Here is a 20293-nt window from a genome sequence, read left to right on the forward strand (position 1 = left end):
AGTTCACGTACTGTTGAAGCTGGTTTGGAGAATTTTGAGCATTACTTTGCTAGCATGTCAAATGAGTGCAATTATATGGTAGTTTGAACATTCTTTGCCATTGCCTCTCTTCGGACTGGAATGAAACTGACCTTTTCTAGTCTGTGGCCACTACTGAGTTTTCCAAATTTCTGGCATATTGAGTACAGCACTTTCACAGCATCATCTTTCAGGATTTGAAATAGCTCAACTGGAATTCCATCACCTCCATTAGCTTTATTCATTGTGGTGCTTCCTTAGGCCCACTTGACTTCGAATTCAAGATGTCTGGTTCTAGGTGAGTGTTCACACCATCGTGATTATATAGGTCGTGAAGATTTTTTTTGTATAGTTCTTCTGTGTATTCTTGTCACTTCTTCTTAATATCTTCTGCTTCTGTTACGTCCATACCATTTCTGTCCTTAATTGTGCCCATCTTTGCATGAAATGTTCCCTTGGTATCTCTAATTTTCTTGAAGAGATCTCTAGTCTTTCCCATTCTATGTTTTTCCTTCATCTCTTTTCATTGAACACCGAGGAAGGCTTTCTTATCTCTCCTTGTTATTCTTTGGAACTTGCATTCAAATGGATATATCTTTCCTTTTCTCCTTTGCCTTTTACTTCTCTTCTTTTCATAGCTATTTGAAAGGTCTCTTCAGACAACCATTTTGCCTATTTGCATTTCTTTTTCTTGGGGATGATTTTGATCACTGTCTCCTGTACAATGTCACGAACCTCCATCTATAGTTCTTCAGGCACTCTGTCTATCCAGATCTAATCCCTTGAATTTATTTGTCACTTCCACTGTATAATCGTAAGGGATATGATTTAGGTCATACCTGAATGTTCCAGTGGTTTTCCCTGCTTTCTTCAATTTAAGTCTGAATTTGGCAATAAGGAGTTCATGACCTGAGCCACAGTCAGCCCAGATCTTGTTTTTGCTGACTGAATAGAGCTTTCCATCTTTGGCTGCAAAGACTATAATCATCTGATTTCGATGTCGACTATCTGGTGATGTCCATGTGTAGAGTCTTCTCTTGTGTTGTTGGAAGAGAGTGTTTGCTCTGACCAGTGTGTCACAAACTTGGCAAAATTCTATTAGCCTTTGCCTTGCTTCATTCTGTACCCCAAGGCCAAATTTGCCTGTTACTCCAGGGATTTCTTGACTTCCTACTTTGGATTCTAGTCCCCTATGATGAAAAGGACATCTCCTTTGGGTGTTAGTTCTAGAAGGTCTTGTAGGTCTTCAATGAACCATTCAACTTCAGCTTCTTAAGCATTACTGGCAGGGGCATAGATCTGGATTACTGTGATATTGAATGGTTTGCCTTGGAAACGAACAGAGCTCATTCTGTCATTTTTGAGATTTCATCCGGGTACTGCATTTCGGACTCTTTTGTTAACTAGGATGGCTACTCCATTTTTCTAAGGGATTCTTGCCCACAGTAGTAGATATAGTGGTCATCTTAGTTAAATCCAGCCATTCCAGCCCATTTTAGTTCGCTGATTCCTAAAATGTTCGATGTTCACCCTTGTCATCTCCTGTTTGACCACCCCAATTTGCCTTGATTCTTGGATCTAACATTCCAGGTTCCTATGCAACATTGCTCTTTACAGCATCAAAGGGTGCAGTTCTGGCTTTTCTGTGGTTTTTGTGGGCTATCTCATATTTCAGACAAGTAATTTTTCTACTTAACTTATCTGGACGATTCTCCACTACAGGAAACTAGCAATTAGCCTGACTGACTGATGCACTAGATGAGCATATGAGCAACAGATAAGGGTAGAAGGCTGCAGATTTACTGGAGGGAAAACTCCTTGTTGTCCAGTGTCAGAAATATCAGTCCACTTTTTTTTCATGAGGACTGAAGAGACTAAATGAGCTAGCAAGTTACATGATTATTGGTTAAGAGAGCTTCTACTCTATTTCTGGTTATCATACGTTTGGGCTTTAATTATTTGAATTCATGTCCAAAGTTGACCTGAAGAGCTAAGAGGGCATACTTTGGTACATATATAGGCAGATTTGGGCAATGAAAGGAGAAATTATCAGATTAAAATGCAAAGTGATAACTCTGTTTTTCTGTTTAGTATGCTTCAAAATAACTATAAATTATATAGCAAAAAACTTATATCCCAGAGTTCTTTTCTGAAAGACTGATTCATTATAATGGCCATGGAATTTGTACATTTTGATAATAACAAATGCAAAATAAATAATCACAATAGAAACATGCTAATTATCACATTTAATGTTATTAAATTAAATATTACTGAAATTTTTTTCTCACTTCTTTTCTTTCTTTTTTGTTAAAGGTGGTTTGTTCTTGTAAAGTGCAAAAATGTTCAATAATTAAATTAATAAGGATCTGTTTTAATACTTTCTTTCAATTAAAGACTGTGGCAAGTATATTACTTGTACTTGATAAATCAATTTTGTGATTTTTCTGATATAATTTGTCACCTATTATTTTACTACAAAATTTTTCTCCATCATGCACATTAATACTGAATTATAGATAAGTCCTGAAAAGGAAGTGAATTAGAATTCAACATTAGTCAAAACCTAATCCCAAGTTCTTCAAGCAAAAAGTTTTTTATTTGACCTATCCAGAATTGGCAAAATTTCAAAATATTTAACACTTTTAAAGACATTAGCCTCTATAGGAAAAAAAAATTTTTTTGAGGTTAATTTCACATCAGTAAAGCTTAAAATAGCATTGGATGGACAGGAAATTGACTTACTGTGGTGGGTCTCCACTAGATCTACATGATCCCAATTTCTAGTAATATACTCTGTACCAGTAACAATTTAATTAATATTAAAAGAAAATCTCTGCAATGCATAGATAATTTTCCACTGGGATTTTGTTTGTGCAGGCCTGTAAATCAGCTTCCTCTACTCATGCTATTATTCTAACTCAGACATGTAACCATAACTACTTTTGTTTTTAAACTATTGTCATCTTGAACATAAACAAGACTTCATGCTTAATTTTTCAGAAAGTGATAGGCATGGCAAAACATCAAGTATTCCTCATTGTACATTTTTTCCACAATGGAAAATACTAACCTCCAAACACAGCATGAAGGGCATTTGTTTTGCTTTGTATTGTTTAGTTTTTGCTGTTCACCACTTTGACCATAGTTATAAATTGCTTATTTTGACACCAACTTAGTGAAAACAATAAAACATACTATCATTACCTTCAGGTAATATGAACTCTTAGTTTATAACTTTACACATACACAGAATAATGAAAGCACAATACATGTGCTACCTCCCAGTGGCTACTGATAGGAACTACTCAGCTGAAAAATCGAAGTAGAAGCCAGTAAGTTTTTCATGTACTCTTGAAAATAGTTTTTCAAAAGTGAACAGTTAGCAACTAAGGCAAATTGCAACTGATATAATAAACTTTAAGGAGGTTTGAGAAAATGGGCCTGGAGATACTTATTGATATAAACTGACACTTATATCCCTGAATAATTTTTTGAGTAATTTTTAAATGAGTGTAAAAATGCTTTTATCTTTAATACAGCATTAAGAGTTTATTAATCATTAACTGATTAAATCTGTTTCCCAGGCACAAATACACATCTTTTAATAACACAGAATACTATAAAGAGGAGCAGATTTGCCAGAAAAGAGAAAAAGTAAGAAGAAAGGACAAATTGAAGGAGCTGAGAGATTTAAAGAAAATAGAGAAAACAGAAAGGTGCTGGAAAAATTTCCCTGATGCTTTATTGGAAGAAATATTTATATAGTCTCCCTTCAAAACCTTTATCTTTATTCGTATTTTAAAAAAATAAATTCTTAGAAAAATGTTTTTCTTAGCATTACAAATAAGAATAAATATTTTTATACACAAAATTATTGTCACATTCTATTATCCAGACCAACTTCATTACTATGGACAAGGAAAGGTGTAGCTAGAAATACACACACACACACACACACAGTTAATCAGACTATGAAGCAAAAGTCCACAGCAAAGTAGTCACTCTTGGGAATATAGATGTTCTCTAAAAAGAGAATACCACAATCCCTTGAGGGCATTAGAATGGTTTTCCAGCCCCACAGGGACAAGTATGACCAAAGAGTGAGAATACTTTATTAAATTGACTTCCAACTTGAAAATATGTCCAGGAGTATTAAAAGAAGTCTTCAGATCAAATCCCCAAGTTGAGTAACTCCTTCAGAAATGAATTTTACCTCTGTCTAAAATCTTTCCTATTAAGTCAGAACTGATCTCTGCACGCCATCTTGTTTTTGACTTTGAAATTGCTTTTCTGATTTGAGCTATCTGTATACCAGTCATCTGCCCTAACCCATAGGATAGGAATTTCTCAATCCGTCCTAAGAGTTTAGCAGAATCTCTTTCACTTTTGTCCTCTTCTAACTATTAAACTAGTTGTTTGCTCTGATCTGTTTCCATCACATTTTTGACTACAGAATTAATAGTTTTTAATTTTTTATACAAAAAGAATTATCTGGGTTGCTTATTTTATAACATAGTTTCTAGAGTGCTACCAACCCCTCTACTCTCTGGAAAATCTCAAATCAATTAAGTCTGAGGAGGAGCCCAGAATTCTGGATTTTAGTATGTCAGAGTTGAATAAATATTTATCCATCAATGACCTACCTACCTCTTGCTATGTTCTACTATCCTTTGTTGTTCAGTCACTAAGTCATGTCTGACTCTGAGATCCCATGTATTGCAGCATGCCAGGCTTCCTCGTCCTTCACTATCTCTGAGAGTTTGCACAAACTCATGTCCATTGAGTCAATGATGCCATACAACCATTTCATCCTCTGTCGCCCCCTTCTTCTCCTGCTCTCAATCTTTTCCAGCATCAGGGTCTTTTCGAAGGAGCTGGCTCTATGCATCAGGAGGCCAAAGCATCGAAACTTTTTCTATAATCCAATGAATGCTGACAATTTGCCCTCTAGTTCTTCTGCCTTTTCTAAATCCAGCTTATACATCTGGAATTTCTCAGTTCACCTACTGCGGAAGCCTAGCTTGAAAGATTTTGAGGATTACCTTGCTAACATGTGAAACGAGCACAGTTGTATGGTAGTTTGGCATCACCCTTCTTTGGGATTGGAATGAAAACTTACCTTTTACAGTCCTGTGGCCACTGCTGAGTTTTCCAAATTTGCTAGCATATTGAGCGCAGGACTTTTACAGCATCATCTTTTAGGATTTGAAGTAGCCCAACTGGAATCCCATTACCTCCACTAGCTTTGTTTGTAGTAATGCTTCCTAAGGTGCACTTGTCTTCACACTCCAGGATGTCTGGCTCTAGGTGAGTGACAACACCATCGTGGTTATCTGAGGTCATAAAGACCTTTTTTGTACAGTTTTCCTGTATATTCTTTCCACTTTTTCTTAATATATTCTGCTTCTGTTAGGTCCACACTGTTTCTGTCCATCTTGCATGAAATGTTCCGTTGGTATCTCTAATTTTCTTGAAGAGATCTTTAGTCTTTCCTATTCTTTTGTTTTCCTCTATTTCTTTGCATTGTTCACTTAAGAAGTCTTTCTTATCTCTGCTTGCCATTTATTGGAACTCTGCATTCAGATGAATATATCTTTCATTTTCTTCTTTGTCTTTCACTCCTCTTCTTTTCTTAACTATTTGTAAGGCTTTTTCAGACAACCATTTTGTCTTTTGCATTTCCTTTTCCTGGGGACAGTTTTGATCACCACCTTCTGTACAATGTTATGAACTTCTGTCCGTAGCTTCTCAGACATTCTTTCTATAAGATCTAAAACCTTGAATCTATTTGTCAGTTCCACAATAAGGAATTTAATTAGGTCATACATAAATGGCCTAGTGGTTTTCCCTATTTTCTTCAATTTAAATCTGAATTTTGCAATAAGGAATTGACGATCTGAGCCATAGTCAGGCTCCAGCTCTTGTTTTTGCTAACTGTATAGACCTTCTCCATCTTCAGCTACAAAGAATATAATCAATCTGGTATTAAAGTTATTCTCCAATCCCACACACAAACAAAATAAGCAAGTACGCAAACCAAAAAAAAACACAAAGTGAAACTGACACTACAGAGGCTGAAATTTGCATTGAATCCTAGAAAATAAGAGTGCTTTGACCATCAGGAGTTATTCTATAGATGTGTCTCAATGTTTCTGAGATCTTCACATAACCTATTAATTAGTCAGCTCTCAATGTTTGCCTCATCTGCAGATTCAGAACATCTCATTTTTTGAGAAGATTAGGTGTTCCCTGGCAGGCGAATGTCTTGAGAATATTCTTGTTCAAACAGCCATTAACTCTGTATGAAATTTTGTTTACTTATTCAAATGGATTACTGTCTAAATTCCCATTGTCTAACTTTTTTTATAGACTAGACCCACATCTCCTAGTTCTCTTACTTTTTAAATGGGTCCCCCTTTTCCTTTTTTCAGCACCCTAAATTTGATTAGCTGCCTGACAGGATGTATGCTATTTTATTCTTCCCTGGCTTATGCCCTCCCTGGAGCAGTCCATACAATCTATAATAATTGTTCCTTCTCCACTGTTTAGATGAATTCCAAATCTTGGCTTATATTGGCTTTTCCCATTCAATCACTGTCAAAGTTCTGGTTTATCATCAAACAACTTTTCCATCAAACAAAGTTATGATTTTGCCTTCTAGTCCCTGCTTCCTGAGAAAAAGTAAACAGTCAAGAAATTAAAAAGAAATTTTTGGTTTTCCTGTGTCCTTCACCCCAATCATTGCCCTTTTAAATGAAATTTTCAATAATTATTTCATGAAATCTCATGTAGTTCCATAAACTGTACTATTTAACCCCACAAGAGACTTAGCCTACCTGAACCCTTTGATTGATATTTTTCAAACTCTAAAGGATGAACACAGCACTTTGAATCTTCCATGAGTTAAACAGAAGGTACAGGGTATCCAACAGTATTTTTGAAACAACCCAAAGAATATCAAAATCTTTTATGAGGCAAGAGTCTACCAATATTTACATGAGGCTAGAACTCAATGGGAGTGATGTCAAGGTCAGGAAGAATTCCCCTAAAGTGAACAAAACAAAAACATATCTACACTCAAGTTAAGGTCCTTGTTGACTGAATATATTAAAGGAGTGGCTGTAATGAAATTTTAGAACACATAAATGAAATACTAACTGTGGTAATAAAAATTGGAAGTTATGAGAAAGAGAAAGATAAATCCAACTGAATGCAGAGTTCCAAAGAATGGCTAGACGAGATAAGAAAGACTTCTTCAGTGAACAATGAAGAGAAATAGAGGAAAACAATATAATGGGAAAGATTAGAGATCTCTTCAAGAAAAGTGGAGACACCAAGGAAATATTTCATGCAAAGATGGATAAAATAAAAGACAGAAATGGCAAGGACTTAACAGAAGCAAAAGAGATTAAGAAGAGGTGGCAAGAATACATAGAAGGAATACTCAAAAAAAGTTTTAATGACTCAGACAACTATAATGGTGTAGTCCCTCAGCTAGAGCCAGACATCCTGGAGTGTGAAGTCAAGTGGGCTTTAGGAAGCATTACTATGAGCAAAGCTAGTGGAGGTGATGGAATTCCAGTTGAGCTATTTCAAATCCTAAAAGATGATTATGTGAAAGTGCTGCACTCATTTGATGCCAGCAAATTTGGAAAACTCAGCAGTGGCCACAGGGTTTGAAAAAGCCAGTTTTCATTTCAATCCCAAAGCAGGGCAATGCTAAAGAATGTTCAATCTACCATACAATCATGCTCATTTCACATGCTAACAAGTAATGCTCAAAATCCTTAAAGTTAGGCTTTAACAGTATGTGAACCAAGAACTTTGAGATGTACAAGCTGGATTTAGAAAAGGCAGAGGAACCAGAGATCATATTGCCAACATTTGTTGGATCATAGAAAAAGCAAGGGAATTTCAGAAAAACATATACTTCTGCTTCATTGACTATGCTAAAGCCTTTGACTGTGTGGATCACAACAAACTGTGGAAAATTCTTTTAGAGACGGGAATACCAGGCCACCTTACTCGTCTCTTGAGAAAACTGTATGCAGGTCAAGAAGCAATAGTTAGAACTGGGTATGATACCATGGGCCAGTTCAAAATTAGAAACAGTGTACATCAAGGCTGTATATTGTCACCCTGTTTATTTTACTTCTATGCAGAGTATATCATGCTGGGCTGGATGACTCACAAACTGGAATGAAGATTGCCGGGAAAAATATCAAGAACCTCAGATATGCAGATGATACCACTCTAATGGCAGAAAACAAAGAGGAAGTAAAGAGTCTCTTGATGAAGGTGAAAGAGGAGAGTGAAAAAGCTGGCTTGAAACTCAACATTCAAAAAACTAAGATCATGACATCCAGTCCCATCACTCCATGGCAAATGGGGGAAAAGTGAAAACAGTGATAAATTTTATTTTCTTGGGCTCCAAAATTGCTGCAGAGGGTAACTGCAGCCACAAAATTAAAAGGCGCTCGCTCCTTGGAGGAAAACTATGACAAACCTAGACAAGAGTATTAAAAAGCAAAAACATTGCTTTGCCAACAAAGTCCATAAAGTTAAATCTATGGTGTTTTCAGTAGTCATGTACGGATGAGAGTTGAACCATAAAGAAGGCTGAGCAGCAAAGAACTGAAGTTTCTAAATTATGGTGCTAGAGAAGACTGTTGAGAGCCCCTTGTACCGCAAGGAGATCAAACCAGTCAATCCTAAAAGCAATTAACACTTAATATTCATTGAAATGACTAATACTGAAGCTGAAGCTCCAATATTTTGGCCACCTGATGCAAAGTGAAAGTTTCTCAGCTGTGTCTGACTCTCTGAGACCCCAAGGATTGTAGCCTGCCAGGTCCCTCTGTCCATGGAATTCTCCAGGCCAGAATACTGGAGTGGGTAGCTTTTCCCTTCTCCAGGGGAATCCTTTACCATCCCACCAGGGAAGCCCACCTGATGCAAGTGAAAGTGTAAGTGAAAGTCGCTCAGCTGTATCTGACTCTTTGCAACCCCATGAACTATACATGTCCATGGAATTCTCCAGACCAGAATACTGGAGTGGGCATCTTTTCCCTTCTTCGGGGGATCTTCCCAACCCAGGGATCGAACCCAGGTTTCCCGCATTACAGGCAGATTCTTTATCAGCTGAGCCACAAGGGAAACCTGATGCAAAGAGCCCAGTTATTAGAAAAGACCCTGATGCTGGGAAAGATTCAGGGCAGGAGGAGAAGTGGACAACAGAGAATGAGATGGTTAGAGAGCCTCATTGACTCAATGGACATGAGTTGGAGCAAATTCTGGGAGATAGTGGACCAAGAAGCCTGAGGTGCTGCAATCCTTAGGATGTCAAAGAGTCAGACATGACATGGTGACTGAACAACAAATGTCCAGAGTGTAGATTTGGTGTATGAAATGGTGAAAGATAAGATTGGAGAATTAGGCAGGAGCCATTTTGCTAGAGGCATAAAATGTGTCCCTATAAACTTTTAACACTCTGGAAGTCAACAGAAAACTAAAACCTCACTGAAGTGGTTTGAGTAGAACAGTGAAGTGAAGTAAAGTGAAGTCACTCAGGTGTGTCCAACGCTTTGCGACCCCATGGACTGTAGCCTACAATGTTCCTCCCTCCGTGGGGTTTTCCAGGTAAGAATACTGGACTGGGTTGCCATTTCCTTCTCCAGAGGATCTTCCCAACCCAGGGATTGAACCCGGGTCTCCCACATTGTAGGCAGACGCTTTACCATCTGAGCCACCAGGAAAGTCAGTACATGATTACATTTGCAAATAAGGGAACTTATTCTAGAAGAAATGTAGACAATAACCTGCAAAGGTAGAGATTGGAAGAAAAGATATAAATTAAGGCTCTGGTGTGGTAATTTCAATTAAATTATTTGTCACATCTGCACACTTTCATTTTGTGTTCTTGGTATTTACTTTGCCACATGTGTGTCATGCTATGATTTCACTTGTTTAAGCCATTGAAGATATTTTTTCAGGTAAATATTTGTATGCATATATGTAAATATACAATCTGTATATATATAAATATGCATATAAATATTTGTATATAGGTTTATAAATAAGCATATATGTATTCAAGCATTATTAAACACAAACACATTATATAATACATTTAGGCATCTTCACTCTTAGGAATATTCCTTTTATTCTAATTATTAAAGGAGTCAAATACATTGTCTGTGAAAAAGTCAATATCTATCTAACCTCACTGAAATGACATATGATGAATTAATACAATATATGAGTAATTTTTAGCCCTTTTAATAAAACCCCCATAAAAATAAGTTAGGGCAATGATACTATTACAAAGTTCTAACCATGGTCACCCACATTTCTGAAAGTTTTATACTAAATAACCATGTACAGAGTTAGAGAAGCAGGAAGAGCTAGAGGCAAAATATTTTAACGAAAAAAGGGTAAAAATTGAAAATGCTCATAAAAATAGATACTAAAAACATAATAGTATCCATTGCCCTGGGAACAGTGCTCAACAATTACATTCCTCAAACTGGAAATTGATAGCAATGAAATTATTCCCACAAGGGCAACTTAAAAAATTCTAATATAAAAGAGAATCAATCTGGAAAAGACAATTTATTTAAAGTCTGAGAGAGATTGATTTCTAATGTGATTATTTAAATGCAAAAATATTACTGAATTTTTATATTACAGTTTTTATTCATGAAATTCTATTTATATTACTTTCTACATTAAACGTTAAAAAAATAAAATGAGAGCTCATATTGAGTTGCCACTTATTCTAAGCTTGGTAGACTATTCTTTCATTTCATTAAAAAAAGACATGAATTCTATTTGATTTAACGCTAAATATGTTTTAATAACATGGAAAATAATTCATTATTCTCCACTGTGGTATTAATATTATGGCAGTATATTTTCTAAATAAGAATCCAAAATATTCTCTTCAGAATTAAACTGGATGCCATACATGTAGGATTATGATTCTTGGTAAAATATCCACATTTTTCACCTATATATATATGAATTAACTACCCTGAAAGATTTACCTTTTCATGCTATTGTTTCAGAAAAGAAGAGGTAGTATGTACTTCTCTCAAAATCAATTTTCTCCCAAAATTTAAAGTTGATATATATATAAAGTAGGATGAAAAATAAGCAATATAAGTACGCAAACTGTTCAGAACTTTGTTTCATAGTTAACACTTTTTCTTTTTGTATAAGAAGCCATTTCCCAAGCAAAACAATTGCTTTAAGATGACTCTGTCCTTCTAAATTGGGAATGTCTTTGATTAAATAGATAAGAAGCTACAAGATAACAAGCTGCTACTGCTGCTAAGTTGCTTCAGTCGTGTCCGACTCTGCGACCCCACAGATGGAAGCCCACCAGGCTCTCCTGTCCCTGGGATTCTCCAGGCAAGAACACTGGAGTGGGTTGCCATTTCCTTCTCCAATGCATGAAAGTGAAAAGTTAAAGTGAAGTCGCTCAGTCGTTTCCGACTCTCAGCGACCCCATGGACGAGAAATCCTCCGTCCATGGGATTTTCCAGGCAAGAGTACCGGAGTGCGGTGCCATTGCCTTCTCCTACAAGATAACAAGACTTACACTTAATAAGATGTGCTGCTGCTGCTGCTGCTAAGTGGCTGACTCTGTGCGACCCCATAGACGGCAGTCCACCAGGCTCCCCCGTCCCTGGGATTCTCCAGGCAAGGACACTGGAGTGGGTTGCCATTTCCTTCTCCAGTGCATGAAAGTGAAAAGTGAAAGTGAAGTAGCTCAGTCGTGTCTGACTCTCAGTGACCCCATGGACTGCAGCCTACCAGGCTCCTCAGTCCATGGGATTTTCCAGGCAAGAGTACTGGAGTGGGTTGCCATTGCCTTCTCCAAAATAAGATATATTTAATCAATATATGACTTCCCTGGCAGCTCAGACGGTAAAGCGTCTGCCTATAACGCAGGAGACCGGGGTTCGATCCCTGGGTTGGGAAGATCCCCTGGAGAAGGAAATAGCAACCCACTCCAGCACTGTTGCCTTGAAAATCCCATGGATGGAGGAACCTGGTAGGCTACAGCCCATGGGGTCACAAAGAGTCGGACACGACTGAGTGACTTCACTTTCACTAACCAATATATATCTTATTTTTCTTTCAATATGTATCCTATCTTAAAAAAATAAGATATATATTGGTTAAATATTATAAAAAATTATCTCCCCTCTAACAATAAACATCAAAAAGAAACAGCACCAATCTGGTACATACCAAATGCTTTGTCTCATTCAGATAGAAAGAGAAACACACAAGAAAAGCTGCCACGTCCTCCTGGTTTGGGAAGAACTCTTGCGAGTCAAGTTCCTGGGAGAACAATATGGCATCCCTCTTTTAAAAAAATTATTCTCTAATGCATTATTCTGCAGCAGCTGCTGCTAATTTGCTTCAGTCATGTCCAACTCTGTGCGACCCTAGGGACTGTAGCCCACCAGTTTCTTCTGTCCATGGGATTGTCCAGGCAAGAATACTGGAGTGGGTTGCCGTGCCCTCCTTCAGGGGATCTTCCTGACTCAGGGATCAAACTTTCTTCTCTTTTGTCTCCCCGTATTGGCAGGCACATTCTTTACCACTAGCACCACCTGGGAAGCCCAATGCATTACTCTGAGATTCTCTAGTGCATGCTCTAATGACATTTTTTTTTTTAAGTCACTAAAAATGGGGGAAATAAGAACATGATTTTAAGATTGTGAATCTGTCAGGTATTCAGAGTGTTTGAACCTGGGCTCTCCTACTTGACACAAGTAACCGTACTCTTCAAGGAAGCAGCAGTGAAATGCAGGGGAGCTTTATAGGTAGCCATATAAGGCACCCACAAACCCACCTATCCTTGATTGAAAAGACTGGACTACAAAACAGCTAAAGTATTCAGTGGGGTTGGGGCTTCTAATTACTAAAATTGTGTGTTTAATATGACCTTTCAAAAATGGCTCAGTACTAAATCAAAACATTAGATCACAACTAAGATAAATATTCTTTGTCAATTCATATCATCTGATAAAAAGTACAGTGAGATTCTAGAGGGCATTTGTTTTGTTGACAGGGGGCTACCTTCCAATACTAGTTGAATTAACATCACAATAGTAATTTCTGAATAAGTTATTTTTGGCCATATAGCTAATCACCCCAAAATTAGTGACTTAAAAAATAAGCATTTATTTTTCACATTTCTTGACTGAAATATGAAAAATGCTTATGTATTTTTGTGGCTTTGCTGGATTGTTCTTATGGTCTAGACCACCTTCCTGGGGCTGAATACTCCATGAGGACCACATTCACGTACCTGAGCCCTTAACTGGTATGAAAAGAATGGGTACTAACCATGGACGGCTGATGCCTCTCTTCATGTCTCTTATCCTTCAGAAGCGAAGCCCAGCTTGGTCAGGCCATGAAGGCAAAAAGAATCAATACACAGGAAGTCTCAATGTGAACACTTTCTTAAAACCTCAACTTGTGTCATGTTTGCTAATGACCACTGGCCAATGCAAGTCACACATCCAAGCCTAGAAGAAACAGGTGGAGTGATAGAAACCACCTTTACCTGTGAGAATCTTTAAATAGAGTGGTATTTTTTTTCCAGATTACCATAATTTCCTAAAGTATCAAAAAAATCAAGTACATGATATCCAAATGTGGTAATAATTTTAGTAATTTAAAAGAGAAATATCTAAATAGCTCAATGTAGCATTTGCTTTCGGTTATGCCAACTAATTTTTATATTCTAAACCTCCAGAAAAATGACAGCATATAAGCAAGATATTGAAATGTTAGGCCAGTATGCTTTTTACCCCTGTGTTCATCACATTATAATACTGTTGTTGGTAGAATAATATATTCTCCTAAAAATGTCTACATCCTAATCCTCACAACCTGTGTATATATTACCATACCTTGCAAAAGAGACCTTGCAAATAAAATTAATTTAAGGATGTTGAAATGGGAAACATTCTGAATTATTCCATTGAACCCAATGTAACTGAGGGTCCTCACACTCACGCATGGACAAGGTGGGTGAATGAGTTGATGTGAGAGTCAGAGGGAGATTTGAAGATATTTACTGCCATATCTGAAGGTGGAAGAAGGAGCCTCAGGCTAAGGAATGCAGGAAGCCTCTAGAAGGTGGAAACGTCAGGAAAATAGGCTCTCTCCGTCTCTCTGAAAAGAACGTAGCTCTGCCAACATCTTGATTTTATTCTAGTGAAACTAATTTTGGACTTCTGATCTCCAGAACTGTAAAATAATAAATGGGTGTTATTTTAAGCCTCTACATTTGTCATACTTTATTACAGCAGCAATAAGAACCTAATAAAAATATGATAGGTATTATTATTATCTTGTTACCTTTACTGTCCCTAATAAAAGCAAATAAGCATTTGAATACCAAAGCAAGTTAGATAAAATGCATGATCTTACTGAAATCTGCCATCGATTATGTGTTCCATTATTCTATCAAAAGCAATCAACAGGCATTATTTAGATACTCTTAACATCTTTAATTCTATCTCTTTCCTTGCCTTTCATATTCAGTCCTGCTTCTCCTATATCCTCCAATTTCTGAAGAATCTGTCCTAAATTTTATCATTCCAAATTTACTCTATTGGTTCCAGTCTCAATATTTCCTGATGAGATGATGGCAATGGCTCTCTAATTGGTCTTCCTGCCCCTTCTTTTCTCCTGCTTTATTTATTCTAAGTATTGTTTTTGTAAGATTTTTGTCCTTTATTAAAATTTTATCATGTTTCGTCACAAAAATATCAGTGGTTACAGTCTGCCCACTGAAATATCAAATTATTTAGATAAATGCCAATTTACTTTTCTTGGTCCTCACTATTTTCCTTCAATGTCATATTCCGTATCCACACTGCAATGTTTTCCATGATACTACACTTTATTTTCTTCATGACTTTTCCCACGCACTTCTCATTTCTGAGAATACTTTCCCAAGTAACTATATTTCAAAGTTCCTCTTGGTTAAACTCAAATATCATCTCCTTTAAAACTTTCCTTAGAACTACCTTCTTCTACCTTTCAAAGCTCACAGATTGGTTTTACCTCATGACAATTACAGCGTGTACCAGATATCTGTTCTCTTACTGACACATATTAGCCTTTTTTCTGACAATAAACCTCCAACTTTCTTCTACGAAATAATATTTCCCCCTTCACTCTATTTACTTCAAGTGGATCTCATTTTATTTTCAACTCAAGATAAGTAAAGTAGTCTTGGTCAAGTAAAGGGTAATCTTTTTCTTTTTTTTATAGTGATTGGTTCATGGTTGACCACATCATCCAATCAAAAACAATGAGACTCAGTAGGAGTGTTGCTCAATCTACTGAGAGAGCTGGACAGAACTGCAGATTCTGGTTGCCTTCTTACCCTTCCAGAATCTCTGAAAATGAAACCAGCAGTGCAGAAACCAGAGTTGAATGATGAAGCAATATTCTGTCTACTAACAGCTTTGAACTCCTGAAACCAATAGAGCTTGGACTTCAATGATTTGAGTTGTTTATTTATTTTTTTCATATGCAACTTTCTCAGGTCTTCTACCATCTGTAACATAACCTGGAATATACAAACTATAATAGCTCATATTTTCTTTACTTAGGGACATGGATGGTTTCATCCAACAGAATAAAACATTGAAATTAAGGTTTATGGATGATATATATATATTTACATCTATCATATTCCCTTGCTTGGAATAGGAATTTATGTATTCAAAAGAGGACTTTCTTTTAATTAGTAAGTTTATGTGTTAAGGATATTTGAATCATAGATCTGGAAAATAATGTTTCCCTATCTTTAAATAGGAGAGTAAAAAGTCATCCAACAAGTTCAAATTATTTTCTGCTTTTACCGATCCCCAGAGGAAGACTGTATATTAATATTCTCCTTACTAAGCACAGTTTCTCCAATAACTCATTTCAATGTGCAAACCTTAATGGCTATATATTCATTCTACCATATCTAATTTATAGCTCTTTTGCTGCCATTTTATTTCCCAATTAATTTTATTGTTATATAATATGATTATCAAACTACTGTCTCTTAGCTCCTTATCCACACTTAAACATTCTGCTTTATGATACTGTCTGGGAACTTTGTAAACTATTATTTTTTCCTTTGACAGCTGATGTCCTTTTAATTTGGCCAATAGGTAACATCAGATAAATTGGTCAGTAGGAAACATTGGTTTGGAAAGCAAGAAGATAGAGACAGAATCTTCTCCCTATCTCCATGCTGTTCTTGTCAGCATTGCCACAGCAGCAGCTCGTACTTTGGCAGTGTCATTTGGCACCAACCTTCAGCTCCTTTTGGCATCCCCCGCTCTGAGACCAGTTTCCTGCACCTTTTCATAGATACACATAGTGATCACACCATGTGCTAGCACTGTGAGGTCCTTCCTATAAACTTAAAGATTTGGTTCTTCTCAACCTCATTCCTCTATTTTCCTAGCTTTAGGAGTGGTTGTTATTTCCTAAAATTATTAACCTTGTGTTATCTCAGTGTTCTTTTTTTCATTCCCTTTCTGCATGTTTAACCAAACCCTTGTATATTCTCTGTCAAAGCACCTAGTATGGTTTCTGTTTTTTTGAGTGGACTCAAACTGACACACGTGAATTTATCTATATTGGGTTATATTATTCTATTTCCAAGGCCATCATTCTTGTATAAGAGTTAATATTTTCATGTTTGGTTAAATAAATTTAAAATATTAAATTGAATCATTTTCTTCTCATCCTATTTTTAGCATTTCCATCTCTCCCTAAACCTTAGAAAAGCCTGACACACCAATTCAGTGCTTCCCTGGTGGCTCAGTCAGTAAGGAATCCGTCTGCAATGCAGGAGACTGCCTGCAACACAGGAGACCTGGATTCAATCCCTGGGTCAGGAAGATCCTGGAGGAGGGCATGGTAATTCACTCTAGTATTCTTACCTGGAGAATCCCATGGACAGAGGAGCCTGGCGGGCTGCAGCCCATGGGGGTCTCAAAGAGTCAGCCAGGACTTAGTGACTAAACCACCACCACACAATTTAAATATGTCTTTCTGACTTTCAAAGCTTTCTATCAGCTGTTCACAGGTCCCAACACCTTTCACCTACAGTCATAACTCAATTACTTTTCTCAATGTTCTATATTATGGATAATTAAAAATCCCCAATGTAATTTAATAATTCAAGTCTCAGACTTTCAGTTACAATTTCTTTTTCAACAGGAAACTAACCAAATAGATAAAATAGATGAATAAATTATTTTTGTATATGTCATCCCTCCCTAGAAAATGCATTAATTTCTCTATTCCTCTTTCCTTCTGTCTCTCTCTCACACACACAAATGCATGCACTATGATTGTCTCTTTTTTAAACTGTGGTGCAAGCCCCCCTTCCCATGAAAGTTTAGTGAGTTGCTAGTAATTGTCACTACTGGGCATCCCTGGTGGCTCAGATGGTAAAGAATCTGCCTGCAATGCAGGAGACCCAGGTTCGATCCCTGGGTCAGGAAGATCCCCTGAAGAAAGGAATGGCAACCCACTCCAGTATTCTTGCCTGGAGAATTCCATGAACAGAGGAGCCTGGCAGGCTACAGTCCATGTGGTCACAAAGAGTCGGACATGACTGAGCATCTAAACACATAGAAACACAGTTGCTGCTACTTGCTGCCTGCTTCACACAGGCTAAGCTAACAGTACAGGGGAAAGGGAACAGTTTCTCCATTTTTTAACAAAAAGAAAACAATAGAGATCTTTTTGACAGAAGTTTTTGCCACAGAGATGACATATAATTCTGAAACTTTTATATGACATAATTCATATTAATCCTCTTATTTATCAATTCAATTAGTTTGAAGCCTCACGGAGTACTTGCTATTAAAAATGTACATACTGATTTATTTATTAAGCATTATTCGTCTTTAAAGGTACACCTGCCAGTTATATAACAATGCCAAATTTACATAAATATTTCATCTAAAAGCCAAATTATATTTTTCATAAACTACACGTCAGTAGGACCTGATCATATTTCAATAACTGTGAATTTATATGCCATTTATATTTTACCTATTCATATTAAAAGGTGCTATTGGGGACACCCTGATATTTGAATAGCAAATTTTATATATTCCTTCTTTTTTTTAAATACTACATTGTTTAATTATTTTCACAGATATATAACTTAGAAGAATAATTTAATTCAATGTTCTTTCAAAAAATAGAATAGTAATAAATTTGCACTGGGACAGTATTTCAATACACTGTGCACAGTAGTTTAAATAACATTTTATAAAAAACTTCTAGTGCTTATAATGTATAAGTTCTTTAAAGTATTTACTCAGTATATAAAAAATCTCTACACTAAAATAGTAGAAGATTCTTGAAAAATTTAATATGCTATTTTAAAGAATTTTCCATATAATCGTATTGCACTAGAGAATGAAATACACAGAAGATGTAATTTGGCTGTAATTTAACACAGCATTTGAAATACTTTGTATTTATTTTTCCCTCCCAGTTACGTTGCCCTCCGAGATAAGAAATCCTCCCCCACACCCGCCGGTGAGAGGGTTTCCTGGTGCTTGGAAATTCCTCCTCTTTTACGACTCCCTCCCCGGGACGGGTCTCCGTCCCTAACTCTTTTGTCTCTCTTTTTATCTTTTATAATTTCTCCTACCTATTTTGAAGATAATGCGCTGTTTTTGTGGAAGCCTGACGTCCTCAGCCAGCCTTCAGAAGTAGTTTTGTGAAGTTTGGTCAGCGTTCAGATGTTCTTTCGATAAATTTGTGGAGGAGAGAGTGGTCTCCCCGTCCTATTCCTGCGCCATCTTAGCCCGCCTACCTGAAATACTTTGTAAATAAAGAAAGTAAAATGTAAAATGTATTAATACATGTGTTTAATAAACCAGATACATGTAATCATATGTGGCATACATTATCTTAGTACATTCAACCACTTACCAGGTCACCAAGCAACTATTTTGAGGATTTTCAACTTGTTCACATTAATGAGCTTCTAGTTGTTGTTTAGTTGCTCAGTCGTGTCCAACTCTTTTACAACCCTTTGTACTGTAGCTCATAAGGCTCCTCTGTCCATGAGATTTCTCAGGCAAGAATACTAAAGTGTGTTGCCATTTCCCTCTCTAGGGGATCTTTCTGACCCAGGGATCGAACCCATGTGTCCTAAATTGGCAGGTGGATTCTTTACCACAGAGCTATTAATGGGCTTGGGGGTAGTAAAATTAAAGAGAAAAGAAAAAGAAAAGAGGGAAAGCTTGAGGCCCTGCTATTATCCTTAGGAAAAATTTATCACCACAAGAGTCAGTGAGCTTTGTAGAATAAAGTGAGCACATTACTTTAGACTGTACCTAAGGGAAATAAACCACCAATTTAGATCAAGAAGAACAGAGAGAAAGCATATCGCACAGGTACAATTACAAAAATCTAAGATTGTGCTTTTCATTAGCTGGCATTTCAAACCATTCTTCACAGTAATATTATGTATCAATACTATATTCTCAACCTTCCTCTTTCCTACCCTTATAATTAATTTAAACAACTGCTCATTCCCTTCACTACGCTTTTTTCAAAGATGCTTTCCCTGCTTCATAAGTTTAACTTCCTGCCTTCCTGGATTTGTCCTTCCTTGGATCACACTCACTCTGATAATTATTTGTAATCTTTTTCTCTGTTTGGACTTTTCCTCCCCTTTCTTCCCTTTATTCTGTCTTACAACTGGTTTCAATCCATTGACCTAAACAATTCCTTTCTTTGATGCAGATTTACCTTCAAGAGGATGATATACCTGCCTCTCTTCACTGCTAAACTTTTGCAAGATGCAATCTATGTTTACATTCTCCACAGCCTCAATCTCCTCTCTGAACTCACTACTATATGTATGCTATATCCCCCCACCGTAGACTTGCAAATTCTTTCACTTACTTTTAATTGCTACACTAACAGAATTCTCTATGAAATTTTAAACTATTGAATATATCCTACTTACAATTCTTTCCTTCATGACTCTCTTCAGAGACTTCGTATGTTTTCAAACTCCTTTGTTGGTTTCAGTCATGCCCCTTTAATCATTATTGTTGTCCAGGATTTCGTACTCCAACGTTTTTCTCACACTTCAGCTTCCTTGTCTATATTCTCTTTGTATAGCTTTAAGAAACAATGTTTTGAAGGTAGGTAGATAGATAGATATAGATGGATGTATATATAGTATTAATCT

The 20293-nt window shown here is 36.6% G+C and overlaps 1 long non-coding RNA gene across 1 annotated transcript in view; it reads right to left on the bottom strand.

Annotated features, from left to right (window-relative positions):
- Positions 1-14123: 14123 nt before the first annotated feature.
- Positions 14124-20293, bottom strand: part of LOC145517995 (uncharacterized) — a 62071-nt gene continuing 55901 nt past the window's right edge. The window contains exons 7-9 of the long non-coding RNA XR_014062483.1: positions 20066-20223; positions 18737-18909; positions 14124-14295 (exon numbers count right to left, since the gene is read on the bottom strand). This is a non-coding gene — a long non-coding RNA (uncharacterized LOC145517995). The remainder of the gene's footprint in view (positions 14296-18736; positions 18910-20065; positions 20224-20293) is intronic.

The sequence above is a fragment of the Giraffa tippelskirchi genome, chromosome 8 (assembly GCF_054371585.1).
Source record: "Giraffa tippelskirchi isolate mGirTip1 chromosome 8, T2T-mGirTip1v1.2.pri, whole genome shotgun sequence".
NCBI lineage: Eukaryota > Metazoa > Chordata > Mammalia > Artiodactyla > Giraffidae > Giraffa > Giraffa tippelskirchi.